The sequence below is a fragment of the Clarias gariepinus genome, chromosome 12 (genome assembly GCF_024256425.1).
Source record: "Clarias gariepinus isolate MV-2021 ecotype Netherlands chromosome 12, CGAR_prim_01v2, whole genome shotgun sequence".
NCBI lineage: Eukaryota > Metazoa > Chordata > Actinopteri > Siluriformes > Clariidae > Clarias > Clarias gariepinus.
Window position 1 is genome coordinate 4,023,909 of NC_071111.1, and position 12,888 is coordinate 4,036,796.

A 12,888-nucleotide genomic window follows, 5' to 3' on the forward strand; every position below is an offset into this window, starting at 1 on the left:
GAACAAGGACAGGTGCTGAAGTAAATGCCTTCTGGAGAGTTGTCATGGCCGTGGTAGCTTCCATATTCCAGACAAGGGCTTTAGGCTTGCCTTTTAGGAGATCGGTAAGGGGGGAAACTAGGGAACTGTAATCCCGGATGAATCTCCGGTAGAAGTTAGCGAAACCTAAAAAGCGTTGGAGCTGTTTGATGTTAGTGGGAATCGGCCAGTTGCGAATGGCTTCCACTTTGCCTTCGTCCATTTTGATACCGTGCTGGCTAATATGGTAGCCCAGAAACTGCACAGAATGTTGATGGAACACACACTTTTCGGCTTTCAGGAACAGATGATGTTGAGTCTCCGGAGGACCTCGGCTACATGAATGCGGTATTCCGATTATATATATGTCATCGATGTAAACTATGACAACCCGGTTCAACAACCAACGACCAGGTACTCATAATGGCCAGTAGGGGTGATAAACGCGGTTTTCCATTCGTTCCCCTCTCTTATCCGGATGAGATTGTAGGCGCTCCGGAGAACCAGCTTGGTGAAAATACGCGCCCCTCGGAGTTGTTCCAAAGCCGCCGGGACGAGAGGGAGCGGGTAGCTGAACTTTACCGAGATCTGGTTGAGGGCGCGGTAATCAATACATGGATGAAGGCCTCCGTCCTTTTTAGGCACGAAGAAAAAGCTTGAAGCAGCAGGGGATGTGGATGGCCAGATGTACCCTTGGAGGTTGGAGGGCCTCCTCAATGTAGCTCTCCATGGCTTTTTGCTCTGGGACGGAGAGAGAGTAGATTTTGCCCTTGGGCACTGGTTCACCTGGACGGAGGTCAATGGCGCAGTCCCATGGCCGATGGGGTGGCAGCTGCGTGGCTCGCCGAGGGCAGAACACGTCCCTAAAGTTGGAGTAACACTCGGGGAGAGTCAGACGGAGCTGATCGTTGGGACTTTCCACTGATGTCGTATGGACGGGGAGGATTGGTGCAGCCTGTAAACATCGCTTGCTGCATTCCGACCCCCATTTCAGTATCTCTCCATTTTCCCAGGAGATGATAGGTTGGTGTTCGGCGAGCCACGGCCGTCCTAGGATGACCAGGTGCGTGACGTAGTCTGTAGCCTCATGGGAAGTCAGACGCTGAGTGAGGGGAAGTAAGGTGTATATAAAGTGTGGTGCTAATGAGGATCAGGTGTGTGCTCAGAACTCAGGTGATCGGGAACGAAGGGTGAGGGTGGAGCCTGGTGTTTCCGTGACAGTATGTTAGTTTACATTTTTGCATTCTCTTAAAGGGGTCATACAGGCCTACATGCACTTTTTTAAGCTGTTTGGACTGAACTGTGTGTTAGGAAAATGCGTACACAACCACTCTACGATGATAAAAAGCCGCCCAGTGGTTTTCTTTTCATTTATTACAATAACACGCCCCTTTTCTGAAATCAGGCCAATCTCAAATGCCTTGCCGTGTGACGCCACACCACAAGAGGTCGTTCCTACACAAGTTGATTGACACTGGTGTTTTAGCAAAGACCCGCCCCGAGTGAGAAGAAGCTGTCGGCCATTGTTTTTCGCCGCTGGAGCAAAATGGCGCCTAAGCGAGTGTTGTGTACAGTTGTTGGGTGTAATAGCAAACACAGGAGTCGTCATTCACTACCTAGGGTTAGTGACCTAGGGTACCTACCTAGAGTTAGGTTTCTGAGCCACTGAGGACGCAGTGGCTGAATTTAGTTTTTAAAGCTAACGTCCCCGCTGATTTACCTAAATGCGTTCATGTTTGCGATAATCATTTTTCACCAGACGCCTTTATAAACGCGGGTCAATATAAAGCTGGTTTTACTAGGAAGCTGCTCCTAAAAATGAATCTGTACTAACGCTTCGTGTTCCTGCTTCATCTTCAACAGGCTCGGTGAGTGTGATTTATTTTACTATGACTTTTTGCAGATCGCCTTTTCTAATAATCACGATGAATGCGGAGTGTAAGTTAACTTACACTCTCAAAGAACATGGTTATGGCTTCTTCTCTGTGTACATCCGTCTCTATATAATCCCTAATCGCCCGTTTATAATAAACAATGCATTAAGGTGACTGTCTAGTTGCAAACTGTGTACGTAGTCGGAAAACTATATTATGCTTACCTTTGTTACGTTAGATGGTTTTTAACGATGTCTGTCGAAGATTAAGAAGTCATGTAAACACATCAGTAAACACCGTATCTCATCAGTAAAGTCCGTATCTCTCTCAGTAAGCTTCTCCGCTTTTTGTTGTTGTTGCTCGCGGCAGCGCAACAGCCCGTTAATTCATGCCCATGCAGTGATGAGAAAGACAAATCGAGTCGATGCATGTCCATTCTTTTAATTTCTGCGTTGTCAAGCGATATTACAATCTTCCGCGTAGGTTCTGTACTTAAATCAAACCAAAAATGACTGAAGAAAACAGGCTCGGGCTCTATAATCCTGCTTTGTGGGTAATGCAGTCCAAAGCATTGCCCGTACTGGACTACACTTCCGTGGCTATACCCCACGTGTGTTGTGAAGACACGCCCCACAGAACTGGGGGGGGGGCGGGCTCAGCAGAGGTCATGAGCATTTAAATTAGCATGTACTGAAACAGGTTGCTGAGAACAGAGCTAGTTTTTACCAGGTAAAAGTAGTGTTTTTTTTACACAATAATTTTGAATTTTTAATTAACGTATAATACAAACTTTTCATTAGGACCCTAAAGATCATATTAACCCACACGGAAAAAACCTATATAAAACATATATGTTTTAATGTAGGTTTGATATAGGTTTTTAATATATGTGACATATATAAAATTGGCCGTTTTCCTATATTATATGTACATATATGTACATATATGCGTGCGTGCATATATGCGTGCATATATGTACCTATAGACATATATGTGACATATATAAAATTGGCCGGTTTCCTATATTATATGTACATATATGTACATATATGCAGACATATATGCGTGCGTGCATATATGCATGCATATATGTACCTATAGACATATATGTGACATATATAAAATTGGCCGTTTTCCTATATTATATGTGCATATATGTGTACATATATACGTGCATATATGTACCTATGTGCATATATGCACCTATATTTTTACCTAGATATTAGTAAAATTATTAAAATCCATAGCTGTTAGACAACATAAATAAAAGCCCAAAATGTAGAAATTTAATTATTTTTATTTTTTTAAGAACAATCAAATAGTAAAAGAACAAAAATAAGACAAAAAAAAAACTCAACAGGAAGAAAACATATATATATTTTGAGGACCTTCTCAGCTTCGTGAGCTTTGAATTGATAGACGTGCCTGTCTGCCCTCGGGTGGCTGCCGGCCACTTCTTCAATGTAGCATCTAGAAAAGACAAAAATAATAAGACAGTATAATAATAATAAATGATTATGTATTAAAACGTTTATAAACATCTGTAAACTCCATAAGGCATTAGCTTAGCCACCGGGAAATATCACACTGTAAACCCTAATGTTGTCTTTACTTATACAATCAAGTAATGTTGACTAAACATTACTTAAAATTTTGCATTTTAGACCCATCACTTAAAAATATAAGTTCATTTAACTTATTTACCATCAAAATGCATAAACTTAAGATTTCAAGTGTTGTGAACTCAAAATCATGATTAATCCTTTGGGGGAAAAAGCATTTTCAAAAGGTCAATTTTCACAAATGTGAATGTGGCGTGGGCGGGGCGGCGGCTGACGACCAGCATGCTTTGCGGGGATGTCGGTGTGTTCACCATGTTGGGGAAGGGTGTTTGGGTTAGTGGCTTCGGCCCTGTTTGTGTGTGGGTAAGGGGTGACGGGTGAAATGTGCTCCGGTTCATGCTAAGGCTGAATTGGATGGTGGTTCCTGTGTGAATGTGCTGCTCATGCTGTACATGCTGTGTGCCTAATAAAATACTCTCCAACATTCTTTCCGGTGGAAAATTGTGGCATTTTGTCAATAAAAAAAATCTAAGCTTAAAAATGCTGTTCATTGTTTTATTTCAGTTCGGTGTGCACAAAGCTTGCAGTCAAATATAAGAACATTGTTTAACAGGTTTAAGTTACATTTTCATGTTGAGTTAACTTAAATATATAAGTACACTTAAAAAAAAATTATACCAAGTGAACGCAATTTTTTAAGTACATTAAATAAGTGCTAAGTTTGTTGAACTAAATGATTTAAGTACAGTCTACAAAACCCCCAAGTTAAATAAACTTAAATATGCAAGTTTTGGAAGATTCCATTACTCAATTAAATTGAGGCAACGAGTTTACTCAATCAATTTAGTTCAATTAACTTATTAGGGTTTTCAGTGCATGTTTGTGCTACATACAGAAAGGCAGCATGTTAGCATGATTTACCTAAACTATGTAAATGGCATTGAAAGCCAATGTGTCACACAAGCTGACAAGAGCTAGCTGAAGTGAGGAAAATATTTACTAATATTAGTTTAATATTATCAGAATAAGAGTTATATAAGACTTAATAACTTACCCAATGTGTCCTCCTGGATTCTCTCCTCAAAATGCTCCCCGTTCGTCGTCAGGGCCACACAGTCTTCTTCTGAGGTAAATGTAAACTCCTCCCACTTTCCAGAACATTCTGAAGAGTTTCCTTGTCCGGGGGCGTGGCCTAGTATGTAAATTAGCCGGACTGATTTCCGTGTGATTGGCGTGTGGGCGTGTCCTGCCTCGGGTCATTAGCAGATAATGCGACAGAAATTCTAAAATGTGTTTTTTATTTAGTTAGTTCTTAGTTATTGCCTTGATAATAGAAAATATGAGCGCATCATGTATGACAGTTGCCAAAGTGAGATATGAGCTAAAATGACCAGATCCTGCCATGAGCTATATAGGAGACATATCTTGTATGTACATATAGGGCTTATATGTGGATATAAAGAAGCAATACAGGAGACCTATATGGCCTGTATATGCACATATATGCACCTCAATTTTGCCTATATGCAGCATATATATTATCATATATATGCATATATACTGCATATAGGCTTCATGTATGCGCATATATCCCCATATAGGTGAGGATAAATGCGCATATATACTGCATATAGGTGAGGATAAATGCGCATATATACTGCATATAGGCCTTTATATATGCGCATATATCCTCATATAGGTCAGGATATATGTGCATATATACTGCATATAGGTGAAGATATATGCGCATATATCCTCATATAGGTGAGGATATATGTGCATATATACTGCATATAGGTTTCATATATGCGCATATATCCTCATATAGGTTCTTTCCATGTGGGAACATTTAATGAAAAATATGATGTGTAGGACCTTTAATCAAATACATTGCTGAGTTTATCCACTTGTGTCCTACCACACACTCTACTCACTGCACATTACTTTGAGGCTCCTAAAATAATTGCCTATTTACAGCCCAAATAATACCATTATGACTGTACTTCTGTTCTAATTCTCTCCATCCCATGGTGAAGCAACATTTTTATTTAGCAACATTTTAGTCAGCCACCTTAAACAGTTTAAACTGTTTATACAAATTCCCTTTAGGATTAATAAAGTACTTCATCCATCCATCCATCCATCCATCCATCCATCCATCCATCCAACTTATCAGAGTAAAACTCTATTTGAGAATGAATTTAATGCACCGTATATTGGAGCTCATCACTTTTTTAGTGTAGAACTTTGGTATTTATGCAGAGAAAATATTTAAATCAAATTCCAAGCAGAGAAATGTGTTACATGTATCAGAAGATACATCTGCGACTTGGCTGTCGGATTGGCTAATGGTTAAAAATAAGAAAGTAACAATGTGTTGATAGACAGTAATAATTATATGGATAGTTTTGTTATAATATCAGTGCCTACATGACTCTGACTTGCAGGTCAGCTATATACAAGCCCTCTTCTCATTCTCAGACACTGAGTCTTGACAAACAGCTGTGTTACACTTGCTATTTCAGTAGAGTCAAATTATTGGGCTTCATCAAGCAAGATTTGAAGTTACTATAAATGGGTTAAGAGTCCTTCAAGACATATAGAATAGAGATCACTTAAACACAAGTTGAATGGTAAAAAAAAAAAAAAAAGAACTCACAGGATTGGGACTAAACAGCTGTGTGTCCATAAGAAAACCACTTGTTAGTGAGACTCATCAGCAAAAAGGCATTAGTTTGTTAGGGATCATAAAGACTGGACTTTGGAGCGATGGAAAAAGTTCATGTGACCTGATGAGTCCAGACTGAGCCTATTCCAGAGTGATGGGCGTGTGAGGGTAAGAAGGGAAGGACATGAAGCGATGCTCCCATCATGCATAGTGTCCACTGTACAAGCCTCTGGAGACAGTGTTATGATCTGGGGTTGACCAGTTACTCAGGTTTAGACTCAGTAACGTTATGGGGCAATAAAATGAAGTCAGCTGACCACCTGAATGTACTGAATCTATCACATCTATGGAGTTTTTCTTTACATATTCCAGAACTCAAAGTGGTTCTTTGAGCATAAGGAATCATTTTTACACATGAACTGGACAAAAAAGTGTAACCAGACAATCTATATGGTTTTATGTACATGTATGTGTGTCATGTACTGGAATGCAAGTTATGGAGAAAAATGTGTTGCGTATGGAGGAGAGGCAGGATCCAAGTGCAGATCATGGTTTATTGAAATAGAGTTATCAGCAATGGGCAAATCAGAAAACTACACAGAGAAAAGACAAGAAAAAAAACCCCACAATATCAGCTATAATAAACAAACGAATCAAATATAAGGTTCGAATAGGCGAAGGCGAATACAATAGTGACACACTGGCTGTGGTGAGGTGCATGCTGGAATCTTTCTGGAAAAGTCTGGGCCAAGTTTTCATTAACATTAAAATTGCCCTGAAACCCTTTAAAAGCCCCTGAAAGCCGAGGGACAAATGCAGGAGGACCATGATAAAAACATGATGATGACACAGGAATGCACTGGCACTGGCTTCTGTTATTTATAGCAGGTACTAATGAGATTAATGGTATGAATATGAAGGTAATATCCGATGACTTATAGTTGTCTCAGGCGTTCAGGTGGTAATAAATAACTAATCACATTAGTTCATCTGTTTATGAATATATAGTGTGAATCAAAAGAAATCCTGATTAAAAAAATTTATATTTCACCTGAACACTCTGGCCTGTCCACTGGTGTTCTCTTGTGTCAGTCCCTTGTCCAACAACACTTAATCAGACGTTAACGATGCATGTTAGATTTCAGTTTCGGATTAGCTGTGGAGAACTGATGAAACTGAGACTGTTCTTGATCTTGAAGTCTGATTTATGGCCAATCTAACAGAGGCGCTCTGATAGACATGAGACAAAACAAGGAACAAATCAAACGATGGAAGTAGGAAATGAAGTGCCATGGCTGGTTATGAAAGGAGAACCTGGTGCTGAATCATGTTCACACCCTCACACACACATGCACACGCAGAGCACCAGCGGAAGCTGATTAGCTGGCAGCAGAGCCGGGAACTGGTGTCGAATGGCCACCAATTTCACACCGTTTGTTTCAGAAGTCTTGGCTGGTAAACAGCTCAGTGCTCCGTTGATAAGCGCCCCTAAAGCTCGGCGTTCTTTGGGATTTGCTTGCATGCCAAAGCAGCTGGACACTCTGGATGCCAGCCAATCACCACCACATCAGGAGCTTTAGAGTAACCAGAGCTGGTGTTAAACACAACACACTCTGAATGTACCGATGTCTGGGGACAAAAGTGATAAGCCTGATGAATAGAATACAACTGGACACATTATACACTGCCAAAAAAAATCAGAGTCCATTACTAAAGAGAGTGTTTTTTTTTTTTTTCACTAAGTAATAAATCGTGGGTCTGCTTTCCTAATTACCACCCAAAACCCACTACACATCTGTTTATTAGGAACAAAATGACTCAGCTACAAAATACCTGCTGGCACCAAAAACTTTTTTTATGATGTTTGTCATATGTGCACTACTGTATATACCTAATTTAGCACCACTGGGATCAATCTAACTACCCTTACCAATGTAATAGATCAAGGCCATCAGGACTAACCAAACACTACTGTACCCAATCAGACCAAAAATGTTTGCTCCAAAAAAATAAATAAATAGTTGGACTCCAGTATGACTTCCCTTCATACATAAGACAATCTGAACACACACTGTGTCAATCAGGATTGCCTGTGAACAAATAGACTTCACTTCTCTAGCTGTTAACAATTTTTAGAACTGGGACAAAGATCTAGCCATGCTAATTACTGGTCACATGTTGGTCACATGTTGTGATCGCTGGTCCTCTGTGGCTCTGTACTAGATATAGTGATATTACACAGAGCGGTGTTCATCTCAGATGTGTGCACAAGTACGGCATAGCACCACCGTTATAGCATGACGTGCTTGGGCGTTATCGTCCCTCACGCCCTCAGTCTCAGTGTTATCAGTTGCGACATTGTGCTTCACCTTCATTTAGAAAATGCCAAAGTTTTCATATGCCGCTGCATATGAAAAATCACCACTAAATCACTGCTCCATGTTTTGTTTAGGCTTTTTTTCTCCCTTCCATTTCCACACCTGTCATGCAGAAGCAATAGCTTTTAATCTGTGCATCAAAGCGACAAAGGAAAATAAACACTGCCTCCTTTTTTCCTCTTCTTCTTCTCCTTTTCTCTAGTCTGTCGCAGTGTTTATCGATGACCCTGATTCATATACTCATTTTTCATTTCGAGTTCAGGAAGGGAGCTTTGCAGTTATATGGAAGATTTCCAGCTCCTGATAGGAGCTAGTTCGAAAACTCCAGATCAGAGCATATCGAAACAGCTTTGTGTGCTGAGCTCGATCTAATAAAAGCTTATAACCTTTAATACTCTCATACCTTCGACATTTTGTGCCAAATAAAATGTTTTTATTTAAATTAAAACTGCATGTCCAGCTGGGGAAATAACTCATGTACACAACATGTTCATGTACTTCTAGTGTGGTATGTAGCATGACATTTATGCAATTAATTATAAGCACTTATGTCAGTATTAATAACTCTACAGGACTAGGTAATAAGGGTGGGGGTAGCTCAGTGGTGAAGGTGTTACTGTATATTACTCCTTGGAAGGTCCCAGGTTTAAACTCCAACATTAGCAAGTTGCCACTTGAGCAAGGTCCTGAACCCTTAGCAGCTTAGATGTATAATGAGATAACAAACATAAGTTTCTCTGGATAAGAGCGTTTGCCAAATGCCGTAAATTTAAATAACAATTACAATGCATTATTAATCCGTATACATTAAATCAAGAGTGGTGAGACCAGCGATGCTCTACAGCTTAGAGACAGTGGCACTGAACTAAAGACAAGAGGCAGAGTTGGAGGTTGAAGATGTTGAGGTTCTCCTTGGGAGTGACAAGAATGAGTTCATCAGAGGGAAAACCCATGTTAGATGTTTTGGAGATAAAGTCAGGGAGGCCAGATTGAGGTGGTTTGGACATGTTCAGAGGAGAGAGGGTGAATATATCGGTAGAAGGATGCTGAGGTTGGAACTGCCAGGCAGGAGGTCTAGAGGAAGACCAAAGAGGAGATTTATGGATGCAGTGAGAGAGGACATGAAGTTAGTTGGTGTAAGAGAAGAGGAAGCAGAGGATAGGGTTAGATGGAGGCAGATGATTTGCTGTGGCGACCCCTGAAAGGGAACAGCCGGAAGACAAAGAAGAAGACATTAAATCAAGAAGAGTCCGATTAATCATCATGATAAGTCGTAGAGGGAATTTCCATCTCCCGTGCACAGCTGTATGTAGCAAGCCATCATTGATCAGGAATTATAATACAGAGGAAATAGCTTGTACAGGTTTCCATGGAAACCATTCAAGTTAGTTTTCCTACCAAGAATAAGCACAGGTCTGCCATGGACAGGGCCATGTGTATGGCATAAAACACAAAGGGTGTACGTTTATAGGAAAGTAATCAACTATGGAGTGGTGTGATAATGCAGCGTAACTGTTACCAACCTGATTATTTTCCAGTTACAGCATGTCACAGAGTGTGTCATTCACATGCATCACTCTTAAACAACTTAATTCCTGTTGTCTCTTATGTTATAGCAGCTGTAAGCACTCATTCCCTCATCAGCCTGTCTTTAATCTCTCTCCCTTCAATGAAAACACAGCTCATCATGTTACTACGAAAATGCAAATAAGTATAAAATCCTCTGTCCTAAAGAGAGAAAGGGACAGACAGATGGAGATTACTGAGCTAATGAGAAAATCTACACAAGGAAATGACACAGGGTCTTCTGGGTGTTTTCTTTTGCTGTTTGTGTTTGGACTTGATGACCGCTTGGGAAATTTTCAATCTGTGCAAAAAAAAAAAAGAAAAAGAAAACAAAAGCTTTTTAGAAACTCGGGACTTGTAAGATCCAAGATCCACTACAAGATCCATTTTTTTTAAACCTAATTAAAGTTTCCACTAGCTCTTATCAGTAACCTCATGGGTGTGGCACTGTCCTAAATCCTCAGGAGGTCGATAGACTCAAGAGGACAGGGACTGTGGCCAACATTGGCAGAAAGAGATAAAGTTTTTTAATTTACAGAAATCTGGGAATATATTCACTAGGACACTTACACTGCAAGGCCAAAAGTATGTGCACCCCTGACCTTTACATTCATGCATGGTTCTGCTCCCACAGTTGTACAGCATGTCTCTGTGTGTTGTAGAATTACAGTTCTCTTTCAGTGGGACTAACCACAAAGATCCACAAAGATCCACAAAGCCAGATTCGTGAATACATGCTGTGTTAGGAGTGGAAAAAAATTTGCTTGTATTGCACAGTAAACCGACTGATATATCACCAACTGGAACTGGAGGCTCCTCGACTGATCTCAACATCAGCGCCTGGGTTCACTAATGCTCTTGTAGTGACTGTGATGAACATAAATTCCCATATACATTCCATACAAACTTAAATCATTCTTTTGATTGTATATATCTGCATGGTGACAATGACGATTGTTAAAAGCGCAATACAAATAAAACTGAATTGAATTGAATTGAATATACATGCTCCATAGTGTAGTGGAAAGCCTTTACAGGAGATTGAAAGAGTGGAGTGCATTAGAACAGGAAAGAGGGATGGGATGTGCAAAAGGGACATATAGATGTGAAGGTCAAAGGTGTGCAAACTTTTAATCATGTGAAAACAACAGCAGAGACTCAGAGAAACCTGGACTTTGAGAGATTCTCATTAGACATAGTTTTCTTACTGTGACTTACTTAAGATGTTAGCTGGACATATTTCTGGTCAAAAATTATTATATGGACATTTACCTGCTGTGATTGGTTGGAGTAATCAGGGTGTAAGGGACGTGCTGTCTGATTGACTGGGAAAAAAAACTAACGTACTGTATTCAGTTTTGTAGGGTAATTTTCTTGGATATACTTTGTACTCTTGAACTGACTACATGTAGTGAACATTATCTAGTGAAGATGGTGCAATTCGGGACGCGAGCCTGGGGCTGAAGCTAATTTAACCTCTGCTCTCTGTCTTCCAGATCAGAAGCACAACTTGCCATCGATTGGAGAGAGGGAATTCCAGCGGCAGGCGCCGTTGAGTTAAAGGTTAGTCTCTGTTCTCTGGCTTCAAAGACTCAACACACACACACACACACACGCACGCACACACACACACACACACACACACACAGATTCATTAGAAATGCCAAAGGCTGGAGAGTTGCCTCAGCCATTCATTGCCCAACACCTGCACAGCTTTCATCCTCGCTTTGGCCGTCACTCGGTTATCACACACACACACACACACACACACACACACACACACACACACACACCACAGAGCAAACAACATGCACAACCCTGCAGGAAATCAATACCTATTCCAGTACACTGATATATATTTATATAATTGTGTTCATTCAGTACATCAGGCCAATTCTTTTTCTTTTTTTCTTAACACACACACACGCGTTTTGCGCACGACTAAACACGTTCCCATAATGTGTACCCTGTCTCGGGGTGTGAAAGAGAAGAATAAGAAGATTTGCGAGTCCGAGCGTCTCCTCTCTCCTTCATGCGTTGAAGAGTTCGACTAATGAAATATTGATTTCGTCTTCCTGCAAAGATACAAACAGGCCGTGCTGAAATATGACGTGCTGAGGACAGAATAAATCTCAGCTGCAGTGTTCGATGGGAGGATGGACAAATGTGGCAAGGACATTTTGTTAAAACGCTTCTGTTGTATTCATAACACGTTAAAGTCTCATTTGACTTTATGAAAAGGAGCTGTGAGTCACTCTGAGACAAGGATTAGCTCTAGTGGTCTGGAGCATCGACAGGAAACACAAACTCAGAGCTAAAATGTTTCGAGTGTACAGGAATAAATATATAAGGCTAGTTTAGAAATGAAGGGATAGCCTGGACAATAAAGAATGTTTTTAATAAGGGTTCACTGGAACCAGTAAGCACAGGGTGCTGAGCTGGGTTTGATGAATTGGTCCTGAAATGGCTTTTAATTTTGGTAAACCCAAGGCCTCTTAACTTCCTGTTAGTGATGATGATGATAATGATGATGGACTCCAGCCGGGAGAGTCTCTGTTCAACATGAAAAGTATATGTGTGGCACAGCAATTATTATATTGACAAACACAACACAGTCAAGTCAAGTAGGCTTTTATTGTCATCTCAACCATATACAGTTCAGTACATTATGAAACGAAACAATGTTCCTCCAGGACCAAGGTGCTACAGACAATATAAATTTACAACATAAATTAACAAAAAACTAACTAGCTAGCTAACTAACTAAGAACCTAATTATCTGACTAACTAAGACAAAACAGATTAACATTATAAATTAACAG

General features: G+C 40.3%; 1 protein-coding gene across 1 annotated transcript in view; it reads left to right on the plus strand.

Annotated features, from left to right (window-relative positions):
• Window positions 1-12,888, plus strand: part of syt1a (synaptotagmin Ia) — a 242,275-nt gene that overhangs the window by 111,418 nt on the left and 117,969 nt on the right. The window contains exon 3 of the mRNA XM_053508374.1: window positions 11,563-11,629. The gene's annotated coding sequence lies outside the window, so the exon portion shown is untranslated. The remainder of the gene's footprint in view (window positions 1-11,562; window positions 11,630-12,888) is intronic.